Below are 18,838 nucleotides of genomic sequence, written 5' to 3' on the forward strand. Positions count from 1 at the left end.
TGGAGTTGTGCCTGAAGGACGACGGCTATTGGTGCGAGGGAGGAGGCGGGACGCCATTTCACCTGACAGAGAAAGGAGTTGCGGCTGACGACTGATGGCGATTGGTCCGAGGGAGGAGGCGGGATGCCATTTCACCTGACAGAGGACGGAGTTGCGGCTGACGACTGACAGCGATTGGTCAGTGGGAGGAGGCGGGACGACGTTTCAACTGACGGAGGACGGAGTTACGGCTGACAACTGACTATGTCCTAAAATGGACACCGTACACATACATACATTCATGCACACATACATTCACATATATCTATCATCCTGGGTCTCCTCCCCTGAATACACCTCTCCCTGCCGCTGCTCACCCTCACCAGATGCCGAGGATACAGCTTGTTAACCTCTTAAGGACCAAGGGCGTACAGGTACGCCCTTGGTGTTACGCCGAGCGCTCCGGGTTCCCGCTCCTCCCCGGAGCGCTCGCTTCACCTCCTCCGCTGCAGCGCCCCGGTCACGTCCTCTGACCCGGGGCGCTGCGATCCTGCTGCTAGCCGGGATGCGATTCGCGATGCGGGTAGCGCCCGCTCGCGATGCGCACCCCGGCTCTCCTACCTGACTCGCTCCCCGTCTGTTCTGTCCCGGCGCGCGCGGCCCCGCTCCCTAGGGCGCGCGCGCGCCGGGTCTCTGCGATTTAAAGGGCCACTGCGCCGCTGATTGGCGCAGTGGTTCCAATTAGAGTTATCACCTGTGCACTCCCTATATTACCTCACTTCCCTTGCACTCCCTTGCCGGATCTTGTTGCCTTAGTGCCAGTGAAAGCGTTCCTTGTGTGTCCCTTGCCAGTGTTTCCAGACCTTCTGCCGTTGCCCCTGACTACGATCCTTGCTGCCTGCCCCGACCTTCTGCTACGTCCGACCTTGCTTCTGCCTACTCCCTTGTACCGCGCCTATCTTCAGCAGCCAGAGAGGTGAGCCGTTGCTAGTGGATACGACCTGGTCACTACCGCCGCAGCAAGACCATCCCGCTTTGCGGCGGGCTCTGGTGAAAACCAGTAGTGGCTTAGAACCGGTCCACTAGCACGGTCCACGCCAATCCCTCTCTGGCACAGAGGGTCCACTACCTGCCAGCCGGCATCGTGACAGTAGATCCGGCCATGGATCCCGCTGAAGTTCCTCTGCCAGTTGTCGCTGACCTCACCACGGTGGTCGCCCAGCAGTCACAACAGATTGCGCAACAAGGCCAACAGCTGTCTCAACTGACCGTTATGCTACAACAGTTGCTACCACAGCTTCAGCAGTCATCTCCTCCGCCAGCTCCTGCACCTCCTCCGCAGCGAGTGGCCGCTCCTGGGATACGCTTATCCTTGCCGGATAAGTTTGATGGGGACTCTAAGTTTTGCCGTGGCTTCCTTTCCCAATGTTCCCTGCATCTGGAGATGATGTCGGACCTGTTTCCCACTGAAAGGTCTAAGGTGGCGTTCGTAGTCAGTCTTCTGTCCGGAAAAGCCCTGTCATGGGCCACACCGCTCTGGGACCGCAATGACCCCGTCACTGCCTCAGTACACTCCTTCTTCTCGGAAATCCGAAGTGTCTTTGAGGAACCTGCCCGAGCCTCTTCTGCTGAGACTGCCCTGTTGAACCTGGTCCAGGGTAATTCTTCCGTTGGCGAGTATGCCGTACAATTCCGTACACTTGCTTCAGAATTGTCCTGGAATAATGAGGCCCTCTGCGCGACCTTCAAAAAAGGCCTATCCAGCAACATTAAAGATGTTCTGGCCGCACGAGAAATTCCTGCTAATCTACATGAACTTATTCACCTAGCCACTCGCATTGACATGCGTTTTTCTGAAAGGCGTCAGGAACTCCGCCAAGATATGGACTCTGTTCGCACGAGGCGTTTCGTCTCCTCGGCTCCTCTCTCCTCTGGTCCCCTGCAATCTGTTCCTGTGCCTCCCGCCGTGGAGGCTATGCAGGTCGACCGGTCTCGCCTGACACCTCAAGAGAGGACACGACGCCGTATGGAGAACCTCTGCCTGTACTGTGCTAGTACCGAACACTTCCTGAGGGATTGTCCTATCCGTCCTCCCCGCCTGGAAAGACGTACGCTGACTCCGCACAAAGGCGAGACAGTCCTTGATGTCTACTCTGCTTCTCCACGTCTTACTGTGCCTGTGCGGATGTCTGCTTCTGCCTTCTCCTTCTCTACAGTGGCCTTCTTGGACTCTGGTTCTGCAGGAAATTTTATTTTGGCCTCTCTCGTCAACAGGTTCAACATCCCAGTGACCAGTCTCGCCAGACCCCTCTACATCAATTGTGTAAATAATGAAAGATTGGACTGTACCATACGTTTCCGCACGGAGCCCCTTCTTATGAGCATCGGATCTCATCATGAGAGGATTGAACTTTTGGTCCTCCCCAATTGCACCTCGGAGATTCTCCTTGGACTTCCCTGGCTTCAACTTCATTCCCCAACCCTGGATTGGTCCACTGGGGAGATCAAGAGTTGGGGGTCCTCTTGTTCCAAGAACTGTCTAAAATCGGTTCCCAGTAACCCTTGCCGTAACTCTGTGGTTCCTCCAGTAACCGGTCTCCCCAAGGCCTATATGGACTTCGCGGATGTTTTCTGCAAAAAACAAGCTGAGACTCTACCTCCTCACAGGCCTTATGATTGCCCTATCGACCTCCTCCCGGGTACTACTCCACCCCGGGGCAGAATTTATCCTCTCTCTGCCCCAGAGACTCTTGCCATGTCCGAATACGTCCAGGAGAATCTAAAAAGGGGCTTTATCCGTAAATCCTCCTCTCCTGCCGGAGCCGGATTTTTCTTTGTCTCCAAAAAAGATGGCTCCCTACGTCCTTGCATTGACTACCGCGGTCTTAATAAAATCACGGTTAAGAACCGCTACCCCTTACCCCTCATCTCTGAACTCTTTGATCGCCTCCAAGGTGCCCACATCTTCACTAAATTGGACTTAAGAGGCGCCTATAACCTCATCCGCATCAGAGAGGGGGACGAGTGGAAAACGGCATTTAACACCAGAGATGGACACTTTGAGTATCTGGTCATGCCCTTTGGACTGTGCAATGCCCCTGCCGTCTTCCAAGACTTTGTCAATGAAATTTTTCGTGATCTATTATACTCCTGTGTTGTGGTATATCTGGACGATATCCTAATTTTTTCTGCCAATCTAGAGGAACACCGCCGGCATGTCCGTATGGTTCTTCAGAGACTTCGTGACAACCAACTCTATGCCAAAATTGAGAAATGTCTGTTTGAATGCCAATCTCTTCCTTTTCTAGGATATTTGGTCTCTGGCCAGGGACTACAGATGGATCCAGACAAACTCTCTGCCGTCTTAAATTGGCCACGCCCCTCCGGACTCCGTGCTATCCAACGCTTTTTGGGGTTCGCCAATTATTACAGGCAATTTATTCCACATTTTTCTACCATTGTGGCTCCTATCGTGGCTTTAACCAAGAAAAATGCTGATCCCAAGTCCTGGCCTCCTCAAGCAGAAGACTCCTTTAAACAACTCAAGTCTGCCTTTTCTTCGGCTCCCGTGCTCTCCAGACCTGACCCTTCCAAACCCTTCCTATTGGAGGTTGATGCCTCCTCAGTAGGAGCTGGAGCTGTTCTTCTACAAAAAAATCCTTCCGGGCATGCTGTCACTTGTGGTTTTTTCTCTAGGACCTTCTCTCCAGCGGAGAGGAACTACTCCATCGGGGATCGAGAACTTCTAGCCATTAAATTAGCACTTGAGGAATGGAGGCATCTGCTGGAGGGATCAAGATTTCCTGTTATTATCTACACCGACCACAAGAACCTCTCCTACCTCCAGTCGGCCCAACGGCTGAATCCTCGCCAGGCCCGGTGGTCTCTGTTCTTTGCCCGATTTAATTTTGAGATCCACTTTCGTCCTGCCGATAAGAACATTAGAGCCGATGCTCTCTCTCGTTCCTCGGATGCCTCAGAAGTTGATCTCCCTCCGCAACACATCATTCCACCTGACTGCCTGATCTCCTCTTCTCCTGCCTCCATCAGACAGACTCCTCCAGGAAAGACCTTTGTTTCTCCACGCCAACGCCTCGGAATCCTCAAATGGGGTCACTCCTCCCATCTCGCAGGTCATGCGGGCATCAAGAAATCTGTGCAACTCATCTCCCGCTTCTATTGGTGGCCAACTCTGGAGACGGATGTTGGGGACTTTGTGCGAGCCTGCACTATCTGTGCCCGGGATAAGACTCCTCGCCAGAAGCCCGCTGGTTTTCTTCATCCTCTGCCTGTCCCCGAACAGCCTTGGTCTCTGATTGGTATGGATTTTATTACTGATTTACCCCCTTCCCGTGGCAACACCGTTATTTGGGTGGTCGTTGATCGATTCTCCAAAATGGCACATTTCATTCCTCTTCCTGGTCTTCCTTCTGCGCCTCAGTTGGCTAAACAATTTTTTGTACACATTTTTCGTCTTCACGGGTTGCCTACGCAGATTGTCTCGGATAGAGGGGTCCAATTCGTGTCTAAATTCTGGAGAGCTCTCTGTAAACAACTCAAGATTAAATTAAATTTTTCCTCTGCATATCATCCCCAGTCCAATGGACAAGTAGAAAGAATTAACCAGATCCTGGGTGATTATTTGCGACATTTTGTTTCCTCCCGCCAGGATGACTGGGCAGATCTCCTTCCATGGGCCGAATTCTCGTATAACTTCAGGGTCTCTGAATCTTCCTCCAAATCCCCATTTTTCGTGGTGTACGGCCGTCACCCTCTTCCCCCCCTCCCTACCCCCTTGCCCTCTGGTCTGCCCGCTGTGGATGAAATTTCTCGTGACCTTTCCATTATATGGAGAGAGACCCAAAATTCTCTCTTACAGGCTTCTTCACGCATGAAGAGGTTCGCGGATAAGAAAAGAAGAGCTCCCCCCGTTTTTTCCCCTGGAGACAAGGTATGGCTCTCCGCTAAATATGTCCGCTTCCGTGTCCCTAGCTACAAGTTGGGACCACGCTATCTTGGTCCTTTCAAAATTCTGTGTCAAATTAATCCTGTCTCTTATAAACTTCTTCTTCCTCCTTCTCTTCGTATCCCTAATGCCTTTCACGTCTCTCTTCTCAAACCACTCATCCTCAACCGTTTTTCTCCCAAATCTGTTCCTCCCACTCCTGTTTCCGGCTCCTCGGACGTCTTCTCGGTCAAGGAGATTTTGGCTGCCAAAAAGGTCAGAGGAAAAAATTTTTTTTTAGTAGACTGGGAGGGTTGTGGTCCTGAAGAGAGATCCTGGGAACCTGAGGACAACATCCTTGACAAAAGTCTGCTCCTCAGGTTCTCAGGCTCCAAGAAGAGGGGGAGACCCAAGGGGGGGGGTACTGTTACGCCGAGCGCTCCGGGTTCCCGCTCCTCCCCGGAGCGCTCGCTTCACCTCCTCCGCTGCAGCGCCCCGGTCACGTCCTCTGACCCGGGGCGCTGCGATCCTGCTGCTAGCCGGGATGCGATTCGCGATGCGGGTAGCGCCCGCTCGCGATGCGCACCCCGGCTCTCCTACCTGACTCGCTCCCCGTCTGTTCTGTCCCGGCGCGCGCGGCCCCGCTCCCTAGGGCGCGCGCGCGCCGGGTCTCTGCGATTTAAAGGGCCACTGCGCCGCTGATTGGCGCAGTGGTTCCAATTAGAGTTATCACCTGTGCACTCCCTATATTACCTCACTTCCCTTGCACTCCCTTGCCGGATCTTGTTGCCTTAGTGCCAGTGAAAGCGTTCCTTGTGTGTCCCTTGCCAGTGTTTCCAGACCTTCTGCCGTTGCCCCTGACTACGATCCTTGCTGCCTGCCCCGACCTTCTGCTACGTCCGACCTTGCTTCTGCCTACTCCCTTGTACCGCGCCTATCTTCAGCAGCCAGAGAGGTGAGCCGTTGCTAGTGGATACGACCTGGTCACTACCGCCGCAGCAAGACCATCCCGCTTTGCGGCGGGCTCTGGTGAAAACCAGTAGTGGCTTAGAACCGGTCCACTAGCACGGTCCACGCCAATCCCTCTCTGGCACAGAGGGTCCACTACCTGCCAGCCGGCATCGTGACACTTGGTCCTGCTCTCCTGATATAACGCGGGGTTACACAGTAACCCCGCGTCATATTGCAGCGGGTCCGGCGTCATAGTGAAGCCGGGACCCACCTATAATAGCGCGCAGTGCCGATCGCGGCACCGCGCGCTATTAACCCTTTAGCCGCGCGCTCAGAGCTGAGCCGCGCGGATAAAAGTGAAACCGAAAGTGACCGGCTAGCTCAGTCGGGCTGTTCGGGATAGCCGCGGCTAATCGCGGCATCCCGAACAGCTGACAGGACAGCGGGAGGGCCCCTACCTGCCTCCTCGCTGTCCGATCGCCGAATGACTGCTCAGTGCCTGAGATCCAGGCCTGAGCAGTCATGCGGCAGAATCGTTGATCACTGGTTTCTTATGAGAAACCAGTGATCAGCATGAGAGATCAGTGTGTGCAGTGTTATAGGTCCCTATGGGACCTATAACACTGCAAAAAAAAAGTGAAAAAAAAAAGTGAATAAAGATCATTTAACTCCTCCCCTATTAAAAGTTTGAATCACCCCCCTTTTCCAATAAAAAAAAAACACAGTGTAAATAAAAATAAAAATAAACATATGTGGTATCACCGCATGCGGAAATGTCCGAATTATAAAAATATATCATTAATTAAACCGCTCGGTCAATGGCGTGCGCGCAAAAAAATTCCAAAGTACAAAATAGTGCATTTTTGGTCACTTTTTATATAATTTATAAGTCAATAAGTCCTATCAATGCAAAAATGGTACCGTTAAAAGCTTCAGATCACGGCGCAAAAAATGAGCCCTCATACCGCCCCATACACGGAAAAATAAAAAAAGTTATAGGGGTCAGAAGATGACAATTTTAAACGTATTAATTTTCCTGCATGTAGTTATGATTTTTTCCAGAAGTCCGACAAAATCAAACCTATATAAGTAGGGTATCATTTTAATCGTATGGACCTACAGAATAAAGATAAGGTGTCATTTTTACCGAAAAATGTACTACGTAGAAACGGAAGCCCCCAAAAGTTACAAAACTGCGTTTTTTTTTTCAATTTTGTCGCACAATGATTTTTTTTTCCGTTTCACCGTAGATTTTTGGGCAAAATGACTGACGTCATTACAAAGTAGAATTGGTGGCGCAAAAAATAAGCCATCATATGGATTTTTAGGTGCAAAATTGAAAGAGTTATGATTTTTTAAAGGCAAGGAGCAAAAAACGAAAATGCAAAAACGGAAAAACCCCCGGTCCTTAAGGGGTTAAAAGGCAGGAACACTTCAGGACTCGGGCTTGGATGGCGCAGACATGCGTGTCTGCGGGGGACACCTCTGCTCCCAGTAGCACCTGGTCTTTCCAGCCTTGCACTGAATTTTTAAAGACCCAGGCCTGGCTGATGAAGTTTCTTTACTGGCAAGCAGCGATGGCTCAACCTGTCAGCCGGACGTGCTGCTGTAGCACATAGTACAGTGGCAGGGAGTTTTTTTATTCTTTTTTGACCTTTAGCAATCCAAAAAAGTGATGGAGATACCTTTTTTTAATAAAATTTCATAGGGTAATATAAAAAAAAATACAAAAGAAAACAGTAGTGATGGAAAAAATTGTATTTAAGGAAATTTATCTTTAATAATTAATTTTTAAACAGGGATCAATTTATGTGGGCAGGCAGGGCACAAAAAATGTAGCCAACAATAAAATGTAGTGTGTGTGTGTTTTTCACTTTTTTTTAAACATTTTTTTTTAGGTAGTACTACTACTCCCAGCATGGAACACACTGTTCCATGATGGGAGTAGTAGTTCCTGTACTAATTGACAGGTCGCCCGTGTCACTTCTGACACCCGTTGCGATCCTCCTGTATATTGTATAGATTCAGCCAGCCATTCTTCTGTTGTCCCTTGCACTGCCGTATATACAACTATTCATATTTCCCGCAGAGAGCTGTGATTGGCCAGATGGTTCCAGCCAATCACAACTCTCTGTGGAAAATATGAATAGGTGTATAAATACGTCAGTGCAGGAGACCATAGAAGAGCGGCCGGCGGCCGGCACAGGAGTGACACTCGCTGTGATCTGTCTATTAATGCAGGCACTACAGCTCCCAGCATGAAGTAGAGTGTGCTCCATGTTGGGAGCAGTAGTACCTGCAGTTAAGTACAGATCACAGCGGGTGTCACTCCTGACATCAGCTGCGGTCATCCTTCATCCCTGAAATGCAGAGCGGCTTTCTCCTGCGCTCGCATCTCTGCTCTGTACTCCGGCCGGCCACTCACCATTCATATTTCCCGCCGATCCCCACTCTGGGCGGAAAATATGAAAAAAATTTCTATCACATTTCCCATCACTGGCCGGCCCGGAGTATAGTGCAGAGATGCCAGTGCTGTATAGAGCCACTCCGCATCTCTGCTATATTATGGACAATCGCATTGGGTGTCAGGAGTTACACCCTGGGTGATCTGTCTATTAGTACAGGACCTACTACTCCCATCATGGAACAGTGTGCCATCTCCCTACGATGCTGGTGTTGCAGGGGTGTTTGGGGGGTTCGACCTTAAATATATTTTGGTCCTGTTCATTGATCACCGGTTTTGGGCAGAGGTTGAGCACCTACATTCTGCTCTTTTCTTCCCCTGTCCCTCGGACTCTAAGGTGTACCTCTTCCACCTGTCCTAGGCTTCCCTGGGTAAAAGGCAAATGAAGCTTCTCCTGCACATATAGCTGGCTGCAAAGACACAAATTACCAAGTTCTGGAAAAGAACTGCTGCTCCTTCATTCCATGATCTCCAGGCCCGCATAAGGGCGATACGGTCCCTGGAGTCACTTACTGCCTCCCTAAATAACTCTGTGGCTGCTTTTACCTCTATCTTGGAACCATGGAACTGCTTCTGCGATCAGCAACCTCCCTGACCTACCCCCGCCCTTTCCCTTACCCATGTTTTTTTCCTCCCCTCGGTCTTCTTTATTGCATGCCTTTGTGTCGTGTGTTTTCTGTAATTACTTTTCTGTGGTTTTTCTTTGCTAATTTCTTTTTGGACACTATTGTCTTTCTCCTCAATTGACCTACCACCTCTTTAGTAGGTGTGCTCCCACCATGACTCTATTACTTAAACTGGTAGCCTCGCTGTGGTCTGAAAAGCGGGACACGTTTGCATTGTCTGTGCTCTTGAAAACCGATATTTTCTGTTATGTATCTTGCTGTGTGATATTTGCATACTTATTGAAGGAGATTTATCAAAACCTGTGTAGAGGAAGAGTTGTGCAGATGCCCATAGCAACCAATCAAATAGCTTCTTTCATTTTTAACAGACCTCTTTAAAAATTAAAGAAGCAATCTTATTCACTTTTATTTTCGTATTTTATTCTAAATTGTATAAAACTTTTCAATAAACATACAATTGAAAAAAATGTACTACACTACAATGCCAGAAGTAGTTGTGAAACACTTCAAATGTATAATGAGATTATTATGATCATTTCAAAACCTTTAAAATGGTGATTTAAAGACTTAGTGGGAGATTTATCAAAACCTGTCCACAGAAAAAGTTGCTTAATTGCCCATAGCAATCAAACAGATCGGTTCTTTAAAGGAAAACTGTCAGCTAACACCCCCGCACTAACCGGAGGTACTGGCTGGTAGTGCGGGGATGCTGAACAGTATGCTGCCTACCATGCCCGGATCCGCCCCACCGTTCGCCTGTTATCTTCATTCTTCTGGATATGCAAATGAGCTGCTAACTGGCACGGGCAAGGTTACAAGGCTCCTTCTGGCACTCTGACGTCAGCGCTGCTCGTCCGCAGCGCCGCCCGGCTTTTGAATATTCATCCCCTCCCTCCTCAGTGGAGTCCAGTACAGAGCGGGGAGGAACAGTCAGAAAGAAGGGATGAATATTCATAAGCTGGGCGGCGCTGCGGACGAGAGGCGCTGACATCTAAGTGCAAGAAGGAGCCTTGTAACCCCGCCCATGCCAGTTAGCAGCTCATTTGCATTTCCAGAAGAATGAAGATAACGGGCGAACGGCAGGGCAGATCCGGGCATCGTAGGCAGCATATTGATCTTCGTACCCCGCACTACCAGCCAGAGCCTCTGGTTAGTGTAGGGGGAGTTTACCGAGAGTTTTCCACAAAATTCTCAGAGGACTTTTCAAAAATGAAAGAAGCGATCTTAAAGGGGTACTCTGCCCCTGGCATCTTATCCCCTATCCAAAGGATAGGGGATAAGATGTTAGATCGCCACGGTCCTGCTGCTGGGGACCCCGGGGATCGCCGCTTCTGCACCCCACCATCATTACTGCACAAAGCGAGTTCGCTCTGTGCGTAATGATGGGCGATACAGGGGCAGGAGCAGCGTGACGTCATGGCTCCGCCCCTCATGACATCACGGCCCGTCCCATTAATGCAAGTCTATGGCAGGGGGCATGACGACCACCACGCCCCGTTCCCATAGACTTGTATTGACGGGGGCAGGCCGTGACGTCACGAGGGGCGGAGCCGTGACGTAACGATGCCCCGGCCCCTGTATTGCCCGTCATTACGTGCAGAGCGATCTCGCTCTGCGCAGTAATAATAGCGGGGTGCTGCAGCAGCGATCCCCGGGGTCCCCAGCAGCGGGATCCCGGCGATCTGACATCTTATCCCCTATCCTTTGGATAGGGGATAAGATGCCTAGGGGCGGAGTACCCCTTTAAGGTTGCTATGGGCAACTCAGCAACTTTTCCTCTGGACAGGCTTTGAAAAATCTCCCCCTTAAAGCCTGTGCATTCAGAACAAGAATTACACAGTACGGTATACACTATATATATACTATATTCAAACATACGAAACAGAACAATGCAACAGTCTAGCATTAAAGGGGTTATTCAAGAAAAAAACTTTTTTTATATATCAACTGGCTCCAGAAAGTTAAACAGATTTGTAAATGACTTCTATTAAAAAATCTTAATCCTTTCAGTACTTTTTAGCTGCTGAAGTTGAGTTGTTCTTTTTTGTATAAGTGCTCTCTGATGACACGTGTCTCAGGAACTGTCCAAAGTAGAAGCAAATCCCCATAGCAAACCTCTTCTACTCTGTGCAGTTCCCGAGACAAACAGAGATGTCAGCAGAGAGCACTATGGCCAGACAGAAAAGAACAAGTCAACTTCAGCAGCTGATAATTATTGGAAGGATTAAGATTTTAGAAGTAATAAAGTAGAAGTAATTTACAAATCTAACAGAATGTAGATACAGAATCTGGCACTGCTGTATATACAGCAAATAGTCAGCAACAGGTGAATGGCAGAAGCAAAAACCCAAATCTCTGTGGTGTTCAGTCCAAAGATAGTAGATTAAATCCAATGTATGTAGTAAGAATGGAGGACGGCACTCACCCAAGATGGTAGCTTTAAGGGTGCATTCCCACATGGCGTATTTTGCTGCGTATTTGCTGCGTATTTGGTGCTGCGTATTTTCCTACCCATTGACTTCAACAGGGAAAATAAAATACGCAGCAGCAAATACGCAGCAAATACGCCATGTGGGAACGTACCCTTAAAAGGTTCTTTATTGCATGAACACAGTGGCGGTGTCAGACAGGTGAATAGACAGGAACGCCGAGGGCCTCAGCGTGCAGGTAATTTACAAATCTGTTTAACTTTCTGGAGCCAGTTGATATATAAAAAAAAGTTTTTCCCTGAATACCCCTTTAACGTCAGGATCGAGTGGTGGTAGCTCACCCAGTCACAAAGCCCCAGGTTTTCTAAGAAGCAAAGAAATGGGAGACCTTTTCGCTGCAAAAGGTGAAGAGGGTAACAGGTAGTCTAGCCCCGAACTAAATGATGAGAGGAACAGACAGCAAAACAAAAAGAGGAGAAAAAAAGTGTATATATATATCAGAATCCAGCTAACCTAAACAAACTAATTCAAAAAGTGGAAGGGGCAGGGAGGTATTTCAGCATGCTAAGGATAAGGCAGATGGAGCCAACCACTGAAGGTCAAGGTATTTCGGAGTATTTTGAAATTTCATCCAGTGAAACAACATCTTGTAAAATGTCATAAGTACAGAATAGAATGTTAGATTTCTTTATATTATGGTTACAAATAAGATAATGACGATCTTAGATAATTATTGGTAGTAATTGGTGCTTTATCAATGGCACAAAAAAGTTACATATAAACCAACAGAAAAACCGCAACACTATAGACAGGCTGGGGCAGATTTAGCAAAACCTGTCCAGTGGAAAAGTTTCCCAGAGTCTCATAACAACCAATCAGCTTGCTTTTTACATTTTTAACAAGACCTCTGCAAAATGAAAGAAGCGATCTGATTGGTTGCTATAAGCAACTGGGCAACTTTTCCTTGGCACAGGTTTTGATAAATCTCCCCAGCTGTGTTTACCATATTTGCATATAGCTACAGTAACACTGTACTTTGTAAAGAGCTAGGAGAAATGCTTAAAACACATTAAAATATAGGTACCACATGCTCCCATCCCTGAACTGCTATTAAATAACCACTGTTCTCTTGAGAATACCCATCATGATCAAATAAATCATTGAGAAAGAGACATTTAGAGATTTCATTTCAGTATCTTTACAGTTTTTGAACACTTGCTCAGAAAGAATGTGGGTGGGTGGATTGCGGTAACCTGTTCTTTAGAGTAACCAGCGTTACCACAAGGAAATTATAGATAGAAAATGCCAAAATATGCTGCCTGTGTTTCTATTTGCATAAAAACTCAGGTATATATAACACATTGGCCCTTGGTTAGTTTCTATTTATAGAAGAAATTGTTTTTACAATATACTTTATGAATCCTAGGCTACCATAGTATCCGTTTTATATATAAGTGAAAAGTGGATTTTTAAGACATGGCGACCACATACAAGTTTCATACGTTATGTTTTTTACCATTGGAAAATGTTCCCTGTAAGCCTTTGTATCTAGTGAGCATGTACTATAATGGTTGATTTGCCAACCTTAATAGAAACACCTTTCATCAATTTTTCTCTTCTGTCCACGCCCAGTGAGATTAGCTACAGTGCCATGGGTTGCAAACCTCTTGATAATGTTGCGCACTGTGGACAAAGGCAAATTTAGATCTCTGGAGATGGATGTGTAACCTTGAGATTGTTGATATTTTTCCACAATTTTGGTTCTCAAGTCCTCAGACAGACAGTTCTCTTCTCCTCTTTTTTTGTCCATGCTTAGTGTGGTACACAGACACACAATGCAAAGACTAAGTGAACTTCTCTCCTTTTTATCTGTCACGCCCCCTCCCATAGACTGGCATTGAGGGGCGGGGTGTGATGTCACACGGGGGCGGAGTCGTGACGTCACGATCTTCCGTCTCGGTGGTCGAGATGGACTCAGCCTGAGGACCTCCAGCGGTTCCGGAAGCTGCTAAAGGTGGGTGCTGCATCCAGGGGGTCCCCAGCAGCGGGATCCCAGCGATCTGACATCTTAGCCCCTATCCTTTGGATAGGGGATAAGATGTCTAGGGGCGGAGTACCCATTTAGGCTAACAGGCAAGGGGAAGCATATAGGAACTGAATTATGGTTAAGGGAGCATGAAAGTAATAATATGTTCCCTTTTAAAGCAAGCTCCTTCCCTCTCTGAAAGTTTCTCTGACTATTGTATATGTGGCCATGTAAGTGCATATGTTCACCCTTTGCTTACAGACAAACCTGAAGCAAATAAAGTTGAATATACAAAAACAGTACAGAAGTCAAAAAAGATATGTATAACAAGGCATAAACTAAAATACAGGAATTTAGGTGGACTACTGTGGTAGATGTAAACGATGACATTGGCTAACCCTCAAAACTGATGTTAAAATTGAGACATTGGCCAGTATATTCTTATATGAAGGACATAACTGAGCCCGCACACCAACGCCAAGGTTTCTCAAGTTGCACGGGACCTAACACTAACCTACCTTTGCATAATAAGCAAAACCAGGAACCAGATTACAGTAGCATTAGGTCCGACTCACAGCCTGCTCTCAGGTTACCTCCAGTGTGGCTGAGCACACATACAATGGGAGGAGGGAGGCAGACTATAAGCCCCACCCAAGTTGGCTGATATGTTGCCGCCCTCACAGTTGAACCTTGATGCTGCCTATAATAGGCGCATTAACTTCTTAAGGATGCAGGGCGCACCTGTACGCCCTGCACCCGGTCCCACTATATAACTCTGGGTCACGCCGTGACCCCGCGTCATACCGGGTCAGTCCCGGTGGCTAATGATAGCCGGGACCCTGGGCTAATATCGTGCGGCACCGATCGTTGTGCCGCATGCTGTTAACCCTTTAGTCTAAAATGAAAGTTAAAGCTTCCCGGCAGCTCAGTCAGGCTGATCGGGACCATCGCGATAAAAACGTGATGTCCCAATCAGCTAGGACACGAGCGAAGGTCCCCTTACCTGCCTCTGTCGCATCCGATCGCGATTGATTGCTCCAAGCCTGAGATCCAGTCTTGAGTAATCGACAGCCTATAACACTGATCAATGCAAAGCTATGGCTTTGCAGGGATCAGTGTAAAAGATCAGTGTGTGCAATGTTATAGTTCCCTATGGGAGCTATAACACTGCAAAAAAAAGTGGAAAAAAAAGTTAATAAAGGTCATTTAACCCCTTCCCTTATAAAAGTTTGAATCACCCCCCTTTTCCCATAAAAAAAACTGTGTAAATAAAAATAAAACATATGTGGTATCGCTGCGTGCGGAAATGTCCAAATTATAAAAATATATTGTTAATTAAACCGCACGGTCAATGGCGTACGCCCAAAAAAAACTTAATGAAAAAATAAATAAAAAGCGATCAAAAAGTCCGATCAATACAAATATGATATACCGATACCAATAAAAACTTCAGATCACAGCGCAAAAAATTAGCCCTCATACCGGCCCATACGGGGAAAAAAAAAACTTTATATGGGTCAGGAGATGACAATTTTTAACTTATAAATTTTCCTGCATGTAGTTATGATTTTTTCAGAAGTATGACAAAATCAAACCTATATAAGTAGGGTATAATTTTAACCGTATGGACCTACAGAATAATGATAAGGTGTAATTTTTACCGAAAAATGCACTGCGTAGAAAAGAAAGCCCCCAAAATTTTCAAAATGGCATTTTTCTTCAATATTGTCGCACAATGAATTTTTTTTCCATTTCGTAGAATTGGTGGCGCAAAAAAATAAGCAATCATATGGAATTTTAGGTGCAAAAATTTAAGCGTTATGATTTTTAGAAGGTGATGAGGGAAAAATGAGAATGCAAAAATGAAAAAACCCTGCGTCCTTAAGGGGTTAAATGTAGAGTTTATACACCTCCAAATATAAGATTTAAACAACAATAAAAACGTTGTCTCAAATGGCTGGAGGTGCTCAACCCCAAATGCAGTTGTGCATTTATGCTGGGAGAGCAAATCCTGACCTTGTGGTCTGTTGCTAAGGGGAATCCCCAGCGTAAAAATGCATACAATGGGGATGCCTGCAGCAGACTACAAGTGCCACAATGGCATCCTACACCAGATAAATGGTGTGGATGTGTAACAATTAGAATACTACAATACAGGAATTTAGGTGCACTACTGTGGTAGATGTAAATGTGGAGGTGTATAAACTTCACATTTAATGCGCCTTGATCACTATTATAGGAAGCAATAAGGTTTACCTGTGAACCGGCAACATATCAGCCAACATGGGTGATGCTTATATGCGTATGTGTGCCCAGCCACACTGGAGGTAACCTGGGAGCAGGCTGTCAGTCGGACCTAATTCTGCTGTAATTGCCCACTGGCCCCTGGTTTTGCTTATCATGCACAGGTAGGTTAGTGTTAGGTCCCGTGCCACTTGAGAAACCTTGGCATTGGTGTGCGAGCTTAGGGATGCCCTTCATCTAAGGATATACTGGCTAATGTCTCAATTTTAACATCAGTGTTGAGGGATAGCCAATGTCATTGTTTACATCTACCACAGTGGTCCACCTAAATTCCTGTATTCTTGTATTCTAATTGTTACACATCCACACTGTTTATCTGGTGTAGGATGCCATTGTGTCACTTGTAGAAAGGCATAAACTAAACAACACTCAACCAACAGGCCCTGTGGGACACTGCAATGTGGAGCAATATGTAAAACATGGAGAGCAATAAGACGTGTGTGTTTTTAGAAGGGGACATTCTGATAAGAGAAGCCATAGGGAGCACTGTGTGAGGTTGGAGAGCATGGAGTTTATGACAAAAGGAGGGGGATGTATACCAATGTGTTTGAGGAGCCACAGAAAGAAGCCTATGTAATGGGTATGGGAAACAGTCTGAGAAAGTGGAATGTTGGAAACAGTCAATGTGAAAAGGGAGATTTGGAAGTAGTCTATGTGAGAGGGCTAACCATGGTAGAGCAGTCTCTGAGAAAGAGGCGGTCTTAGTAAGCAGTCAGTGCAGGATAGAAGGCAGCCTTGGAGCAGCATGTACAGGAAAAAGGGCAGCATGGAGAATAGCCTGAACAAGAAGGAGGGCAACATAAAGAACATCCTGTTTGGGAAAGAAGGTAGCATAGTAATATGTATAAGAAAGAGGGTAGCTTGGGAAGTAGTCAGTGTGAGAAAGGTTGTCATGGGGAAGCAGTCTGTCATGGGTAAGCAGTCCGGGGAGACTCTGTTAAATGCTTGTCAGTGGACCAGAGACACATGGGGAGCTTTGGGATGCTTGTTAGTGGTGTGTTGTAAATAGTGTTTGAGTGTGGTATGTGTATTTAGTGTATTATCTGTGTTCAGTATTAATGCTTTTGACAGCAATAAAAACGGGTCCTTTTTTTTCTGCGCGATTTTAGGGCCACTTTCATTAATATTGCATAATATCATTTGCTGCATAAAAAAGGAGAAAAAACAACAACAAACATGTTAAAAACTCAATAGACCCAAGGAAAGGTGTGGTACTGTATTTGGAAGAAATCATCTCTGTTTTTCTAACATTGTTTTTAAAATCAACTGGTGTCAGAAAGTTATACAGATTTGTAAATTACCTCTATTTAAAAATGTTAACCCTTCCAGTACTTATCAGCTGCTATATGCTCCACAGGAAATTATTTTCTTTTTGAATTTCCTTTCTGTCTGACAACAGTGCTCTCTGCTGACACCTTCGTCCATTTTAGGAACTGTCTGGAGCAGGATAGGTTTGATACAGGGAATTGCTCCTACTCTGGACAGATCCTAAAATGGACAGATGTGTCAGCAGGGAGCACTGTGGTCAGAAAGAAGGGAAATTCAAAATGAACAGAACTTCCTCTGTAGTATACAGCAGCTGATAAGTACTGGAAGGATTAAGATTTTTAAATAGAAGTAATTTACAAATCTGTTTAACTTTCTGGCACCAGTTGATTTAAACATTTTTTTTCCAGGGGAGTACCCCTTTAATGCAGGCTTTCTTGTGGTCTACAGTAGTATAGTGAAAAAGTTAATGTCAGGTTTTTACTGCCAAAGTCAGTTTTTGCAATACTACTGTTGTGGAGGAGTTTATTCCAAAATCCCTGTAGGTCTCCAATTGTTAATTGTAACATGCATTGGGTATAGATTAGTCAAAGGGTTAATACAAGCGCCACTTGTTGCACAGAGTCGTTAAAAGGATAGTATTCATTTTCTTAGTTATCTAGCATATTGAGAAGGTCAGTATCTACTTCCTGGTGGTCTAGTAATATGTAGGGGAGAAAAAAGACAGACAGATGCGGCGCTAATAGTGCAGGTTATCTGTGGATAACGGATGGTTGGTAGGTGGATAAGAGTCTGCTCACCTTTGTTGGTTGCGCTAATGTCAGGTTAAATGCTGATTAAGAGCCTTGAGCAGGTATCTTTTTTGTAGGTGCGCTGGGAGCAGCTGGCCGTCGGTCCCGTCAGAGACGGTTGGTGCAGTCCTGTAGCGTGTATGGGAGGTAGGAATCCCGGCAAGGGTCTCCTATTCTTCCCGTGGGTAACAATCGCAGCGCTGCAGTGCTACACCGGTGGAGTGGAATGCGGACCTGACGAAGGAGGGAGCCCCTCCAAAACGCGTTGTTCATCCTGAACTGATCCTTTTTATGACTATTAATAAAAAATGATCACCATCCTCTGCGCTATCTTCGACTGCTAATTTCACTCCACCGGTGTAGCACTGCAGCGCCGCGATTGTTACCCACGGGAAGAATACGAGACCCTTGCCGGGATTCCTTCCTCCCATACACGCTCCTGGTGGTTTTCAAACTGACTGCTTAAAAATTAAGTGTTAATTGATTGTAGACTTGTCGTGTAGTTTTATAGGTATTGAATAGCTGTAGTTTATGTATAGAAGATTTGAAATCTTTGTTATAAAAAATATAGAAGTGTCATTCCACTACTTGATTTGGTTTCTTTAACAGGTAGCCAGATGCCTACTGCCCCCCCCCCCCCCCCCCCCCCCCCACACACACACACACATTTTAAAAGCATAAAAACATTAGTATAACTAAGTGCAATGGTAACGTAACAATGTTGCATCTACATTAAAATAAATAAATAATACATTAAAATAAATCAGAAAATAAATCACATCTTTTCAAATCCTTTGAATGTACTAGATGTGTTTTATAAGGTTTGTAGATTTTAGTTGTGGAATTATATGACATTTATGTATAAGATACATTAAACATATCAGTAGATGATCAAGTGAGAATGGAATTGCTTAAACATTTCCAACTGATGTTAAGATCTCTGGTTATCTTTGTATACTAATGTACAGAAACATGACTTAGCAGGTGATGCCCGAATATTCTCAACAAGTACAACTCAGATACATTATCAATTAACTAGCAATTACATATACTGTAA

The 18,838-nt window shown here is 46.2% G+C and overlaps 1 protein-coding gene across 2 annotated transcripts in view; it reads right to left on the reverse strand.

Annotated features, from left to right (window-relative positions):
- The window catches only part of LOC130355867 (bone morphogenetic protein 8B-like), a 189,023-nt gene that overhangs the window by 47,788 nt on the left and 122,397 nt on the right, over window positions 1-18,838 (reverse strand). The gene's annotated exons all lie outside the window — the stretch shown is intronic.

The sequence above is a fragment of the Hyla sarda genome, chromosome 2 (assembly GCF_029499605.1).
Source record: "Hyla sarda isolate aHylSar1 chromosome 2, aHylSar1.hap1, whole genome shotgun sequence".
Lineage (NCBI taxonomy): Eukaryota > Metazoa > Chordata > Amphibia > Anura > Hylidae > Hyla > Hyla sarda.